The sequence below is a fragment of the Eurytemora carolleeae genome, unplaced genomic scaffold (genome assembly GCF_000591075.1).
Source record: "Eurytemora carolleeae unplaced genomic scaffold, Eaff_2.0 scaffold169, whole genome shotgun sequence".
Classification (NCBI taxonomy): Eukaryota; Metazoa; Arthropoda; class Copepoda; order Calanoida; family Temoridae; genus Eurytemora; species Eurytemora carolleeae.
In genome coordinates, this window is record NW_019396316.1 from 68,650 (window position 1) to 75,935 (window position 7,286).

Genomic DNA, 7,286 nt, shown 5'->3' on the forward strand with positions numbered 1-7,286 from the left:
AACATTTTTTTTTAAACACGAGTTCTTGAATTTGGAGGCAGTATTGTTAAAGCTTTTAATTATCTTTTGTTAATTCTAAGGCCATTTCATTTGAATCGAATGCTATTTTAACCCATTTTTTAATGGTTCAAAACAGCTGCAAGTTTCCATAGCTTAATACCAAAATTTCTTTTATTTTTATTATTCTAACCCATGGATTGAACAATCTTCATCATTAATATGTATAATGTAGATGCAAACATCACCCATCGGACCTATTTATTGGTTAACGAATATTTATATTGGGAAATTTGAGAACATTTTTTATCAATAATGTTTTGAGGCATATTTTCTCTCACAATATACAGATTTAGGTATCGTTAAAAAGCTTTAAATAATAATGTCACCAGTGTAATCTAGTCATGATGTAATATAATATGATAAAAAATAAAAAATATATTTTTAAAAGATGTTTCTCTTTTCCTACTAGATTTTAAAATGGTATGATTGGTAACCATGGTCAGACTCAGATGACTAGTGGTCAGCCTTCAGATGGATTAATTATATTTTAAACTTAATTTTTTTTCTGAATACCAGTTTTTCAGGGGGCTGCAAAAAAATAAATTACACCCCCCGAGGCTAAACCTCCACTATAACACGCCTGCGCGTGACTCCTTTGAACTTCGGCTTCAGGGTTATTGTGAACGAAAAACCCTTAAATCTTGAAAAGACGACATCTAGTGTTCGATCTGTATATAGTTGTTTTATTTATATGTATTTAAACATCAACACTTATTCAGCAGTAGAGGCTATACATTATACAATGATTAAAGATTTCCAAAATCCTTTATTATTTTTTTAGCTGGGCACTGTTCTGGCCTTTATGCATGTAAACTAGCTTGAGAACCCAGCTTTGCCTGGAGTTGTTATTATAAAATTCAACCCACTCAACCTAGTAATAGAATTTGTAAACCAGGCCAAGAACATTCCCTTGGTTCTACCGAGTTATCCAATCAAAATTTGAGGCAAATTGGTCCTGACAATCCTAGCAAACAAACATAGATTACAACTTTACATATATAGATGATGTTTTTGTTAAAAGATAAAAGAACATCGAATTTTTATCAAAAAAAAATATTGAATCGAAATATTTTAGCCTATGTTACCTCAAAAACTGTCAGCCAATTTGGCCAAGCGTTTGGGCAGCTATAGCTAACAAACATATGAGTCGTATAAGAAATATACTAATATACATATATATATATATATAAGCAAAGTGCTTTATTATATAAATTGTAACTTTGAAAATGGCGTCAATAAAATTAAATATTTAATATATTAAAATATTCGGCCATTGTTTAAAAATAAAATACAAGAAAATTTAAAGATCTAAATATAATCTTTGTTATTGTTCATATAGTACTATTATAGTGTACGTTGCAAATGCGTAACTAAAGATTAAAAAAATTATAAAAAGTTCGAGTTATTACTTCCAGATGTAAAAATGGATGAATTGCTAATGAAATAACGTGTTTTACACCCGCTTATAAAACAATTTATTTATTCTGTTTGTTTATCGATTAAATGATAAATCTTGCTTGAAGCTTCGTTTGTAAAGTGTTCAGATTGCATTACAAAGATTAGATAACTGAGAAGAGTTAATGCTTCTTCTAGAGTACATTAGTTGTGTGTGGGATGAGTAAAATGTACAAATTTTTGTTAAAACAATTATTTATCAAATCATATTTCCACGTTTGAACTAACAACTTAAGGGACTAATCAATGTTAAAGAAATCATAAAATTTTGTTTTAATTTTTTTATTGTAGTGTAGTGTAGTGAAGTGTAATGTAGTGTAGTGTAAGTGTAGTGTAGTGTAGTGTAGTGTAGTGTAGTGTAGTGTAGTGTAGTGTAGTGTAGTGTAGTGTAGTGTAGTGTAGTGTAGTGTAGTGTAGTGTAGTGTAGTGTAGTGTAGTGTAGTGTAGTGTAGTGTAGTGTAGTGTTTCTATCTATCTATCTATCTATCTAGAATAAAAGTAAAAATATTGAAGGTCAAGAGAATTCGGAAGACTTTTTATAGATCGCCGTTTTTACCGGAGAAATGTTTTTATCATTATGCTATAGATAGATAGATAGATGGATAGATGAAAATATCTGGGTCAATGTTAAGGGTAGAAGAAAAGAAAGAAGAAAACTTGCTGCTAAATAGTCTTTTCACTACATTCCAGGTTATCAATATTTCTTATTTTCACCTTTCTCTTGCTTTAATATGGAAATGTTTTGCTTGGAAACTAAGAAAACGGAAATGATTTTTGTAGGTCAAATTAATCTAAACCATAATTTGGGGCAAATCGGTCAAGGGGTCATGAGTTAGGATCGTCGACAGACAAACAGAAATTATTACTTTAAGATTAAAATATACATTAATGGATGTCTGCAGAAAATTATAATCTTCTGTAAAGAAAGATATGTACAATTTTTCTGGTTCCTGTAGAAGTTGAACCAAGAACAGAAATGTTTCAAGATGTCTATTGTGCCCAATGCATTAAACTATAGAAAGTAAACAAAGTTCTCTGAAAGGAAGATACACTGGGATTGTTAATGCAGTTGGACCTAGGATCAACATCAAAACAAAATATCTATGTAAAAAAAGGATTTAATTTAAATAAAAAGTTTTCCATCTAGAAAAACGACAATATCCTTTACATTGTTAAAATAAAGGTTTAATTTCAAGGTTACCGCGTGTGCCCTTTTTAAATGGAAGTATTCTTTTTTTTTGGGGGGGGGGTCCTGCTGAATCTTGCGTAGAATCATTGGTTCGTTGGTTCCTTGGTTCTATCCTTCGTTCATTGGTTCCTTGGTTCTATCCTCGGCTCCTTGTTTCCTTGGTTCTATCCTTGGTTCCTTGGTTCTATCCTCGGTTCCTTGGTTCCTTGGTTCTATCCTTGGTTCCTTGGTTCTATCCTTGGTTCCTTGGTTCTATCCTTCGTTCCTTGGTGTCTTGGTTCTATCCTTTGGTTCCTAGGTTCTATCCATCGTTCCTTGGTCCCTTGGTTCTATCCTCGATTCCTTGGTTCCTTGGTTCTATCCTTGGTTCCTTGGTGCTATCCTCGGTTCCTTGGTTCCCTGGTTCCTTGGTTATATCCTTGGTTCTATCTTTGGTTCCTTGGTTCTTTACTTGGTTCCTTGGTTCCTTGGTTCTATCCTTGGTTCCTTGGTTCTATCCTTGGTTCCTTGGTTCCTTGGTCTATCCTTGGTTCCTTGGTTCTATCCTTGATTCCTTGGTTCTATCCTTGGTTCTATCCTTGGTTCTTTCCTTGGTTCTATCCTTGGTTCTATCCTTGGTTCCTTGGTTCCTTAGTTCTATCCTTGGTTCCTTGGTTCTATCCTTGGTTCTATCCTTGGCTCTATCCCTGGTTCCTTGGTTCCTTGGTTCTATCCTTGGTTCCTTGGTTCCTTGGTTCTATCCTTGGTTCCTTGATTCTCTGCATTGTCCTACCTTCTTAACCTAACCTTGAACTAAATATGGTTTATCCAAACCCATCCTCCATCCTCTCCTAGATCCTCTCTCCATTAAACATAATTCATTCTACTTTTAAAGGTTGATCGAGGTGCTACACGCATATTAAAATTGGTATCATCGCGCTGAGAATCGTTTTCAGCGCTCTATAAACTTTGCATTTCGACCTAATAAGACAATAAGTTGTAAATAAAAACGCTAAGGTTTGACAACTATCTTGGACCCAGAGCTCAAGGCATTAAGCTTAGAATAGGAGTAGGAGTATTGGAGTTAGAGTAGGATTAGGATTAGGAGTAGGAGTAGACGCAGGGGCGCAAATAGCACTTTTGTCAGGAGGGGTGGAATTATATTTTTTAGGGTCTGTGGCATAGAGTACACAACCGACTTGTCTATTAATTAATTAATAGACAGGTCGGTTGTGTACATCACGATATGTTTACGTATCTAACGCTGTACACTTGTATATAGAACGATCGTATTTCTAAAGGGGGATTTTATGGAATTGACCAATTTTTAGATTTTCTTTCTTTATTTAAAGAGAATTCGAGGATGTTGACTGCAAACATTTAGGGTATTGTGGTATTGTCATAAACACACAGTAATTGTAATATTGTCTCGTCCTTTGGGGTTATTGTGGTATTGTCATAAACACACAATAATTATAAGAAAGATTCAAAAATTTAATTTTATTCATGTTTAAATAAAAACAACTTATTTTTGACAAATATTAGTTTTTATATGTTATATATAATAAATTAAACAATACTGTAATTGTATTTTTATACGTATCTAAAGTTGAGAGCAATGGTGTTGCATTTTTCTTTAAACTTTTCCCCTGACTTATATCTCCTTCTTTAAAATGGTTTGATCAAATACAACTTGGGGGATATACTCTGGAGTCTCCCAACCTTAAAAGGTATAGCCATGTACATTTTTTTGGTATTTTGAAAAAACTCACATTTTTACCCATTTATTTCTAATTATCTTATAGTCTACAAAATTCCTGTTAGTCAGAAATAATCCTTATTTTTTCTTTGATATCACAATATGCAATTTCTTGGTCGTCAGTTTTCTGCACCCTCAAACGTCATGTTTGGTAATACCCATAAGAAATAACATGTATATATAAAAAAAGAGAAAAATTTTGGTATTTTTTAAATTTTTAATTTGCAAAGTTTGGTAAAAAGCTTTACACAATCATGATTTTGATGGGATTTCCACTCGAGATTTTATAGAAAAAATGCATGTTTTACACTATTTTTCATTATTTGGAAATCATGTTCGCCGTTTTGTTTAATGTTTTAAATTTTTCTCTGTCTAATCAAAACCAGAATTAACCAAATGAAAAGTGATAATTTACAATGAAGTCTAGAACTCACATTATTACTTTTGATCACAGTTTAGCCCATTAAACATCATTTTGAATTTTTTTTCTCTCCTTTAAAAATATATATATATATAATCATTGTTAAGTCATTGTAAAAAAGAATATCAACAGACAAACATATCTGACAGATAGATCGATAAATAGTTAGACAGACAGACAGACAGAGGGGGATGAATATATAGGTAAAAAAAATTTTTTTTGTAAGCAATTACATAGATTGGTTGATAGACAAAGAAAAAATAGAAACATATATTTAATATCTCAATCACAAAAGAAAATCATTATTTCAAAAAGAATCTATTTCTCGCCCGTGACCTCCCCCCCCTGGCCCGCATATAAGGTGTGACAGATGTTAGAAACCATATATGTATAGCTTGAAAATAAAGAAAATAAGCAAAAAACACATTTCATTTCTTTACGAAAAACTTTAATGCTGAAGTGTTTCTACAAATATGTTTATCAACAAAACCAAGTAAGGATGAGTAAAATTAATGATAACTCGTCAGATGTTGTCGCAGATTATCAAAATTAATGTTGGGATACGAGACATGTACTGGCCATGGCCAGGCGTCGTTCAAAAATAGCAAGAATTGACAACCCCACCCGCCGCACACCAACCCGAACAGGGTTTGCGCATTTTTAAGCTCGAAAATAAACAAATAATAGATAAAAAGATTTGATAAAATCAACTTAACAGTGGAAAAAAAATTCGCAAAGATTATTTTGAAAAATTTGGAGACCCTGCTGAAAGCTCAGGAGAGTAGCAGGGAGATTTAGAGTCCTGTTCAGCCTAACTGCGGGTTCAGAACCCCCCCCATAGAAATGATAATAATGATAATAATAATCTATATCAATCCATGGGTAAATCAAGAAGAATTCTAATACTTATATTCGCACACTCAGCTAAGCCAGTGGTATAGGTAAAATAGTGAAATGATAGGCCGGGTACTGTAAAAAGTCTGGCCGGATATTCATATTTGAAGCTGAGTCTGTACACGGGAAGCCATAGTACATTTGAATTTTCTAGCCAGGTCAACCTCTTTCCTGTCCCAGTTTGTATTGTATCGCCCGAACATAGGGTAAATAAAGCAGACATACTGAATAGGACTAGCCGGTGCAACAAGGTAGACGCGATCAGACTTTAGGTCGAATTTACTTTTACTAAAGGGTCAGGTGTGCGTGTGTATAGTACAGGGTCGGGTCGGTACAATTCGTGCGTTACTAATGCCGGTACAACGGGTCGGACCGGTACATGCCGTGCATTACTAAGGCCGGTACAAGGGGTCGGTCTGGTTAGAATTCAGATTGGCTTTAGTCCACTGTGTTCCATTTGTTCACAGTTTTCTCCAAATAGATCTTTCAAGTTGGAACCATAAATATTATATAGTTTTACAGCATTAGAAGGTTTATAGAAGTGAAACTCCTGTATTAAAGAGTGCACTTGAAAAATAAACTTTCATCAATCATCGAGTTGTCTAATTGAAAAATGCTTAAAATCCAGGGTGCATCTTAGATTCCAACTTTTAATTGTTGCTATATTTGCACGCCAGTTTCTCTTTTTAAATTATAAAACAATAACAAAAAAACATTCGCGGATTTGTTTATATTTTTTCGAGGATTTAAAAATTTATTCATAAATCTACCTTAGGATCATGTGAGGGCTCACAAAAAAATTGGGCCCGCTCGATTCAGCCTTTTTTACATTTATTGGATACAGACAAATAAACAAACTAAAAAGTATATTTACAGACTACCAAGATGTTTTTTCTTGTTTACATAGAGCTCATAAGTTCCATTTAATAGGCAATTTCGAAATATATTATTTGTGTTAATTATATGGATTATTAAACAAAGTACATTCAGTTTTAGATTTTAAGACATTTTATTACCATAAAATGTCTTGAGTCTTTGTCACAAATTCTGATCTTTGCAACCCAATGTCGTAATACAAATAAGAATGATAATCATGATAATACAAATAAGAATAATAATTATGATAATACAAATAAGAATAATTATTATGATAATACAAATAAGATTAATAATTATGATAATACAAATAAGAATAATAATCATGATAATACAAATAAGAATAATAATCATGATAATACAAATAAGGATAATAATTATGATAATACAAATAAGAATAATAATCATAATAATACAAATAAGAACAATAATCATGATAATGCAAATAAGAATAATAATTATGATAATACAAATAAGAATAATAATTATGATAATACAAATAAGAATAATAATCATGATACTACAGATAAGAATAATAACCATGAAAATACAAATAAGAATAATAATCATGATAATACAAATAAGAATAATAATTATGATAATACAAATAAGAATAATAATCATGATAATACAAATAAGAATAATAATCATGA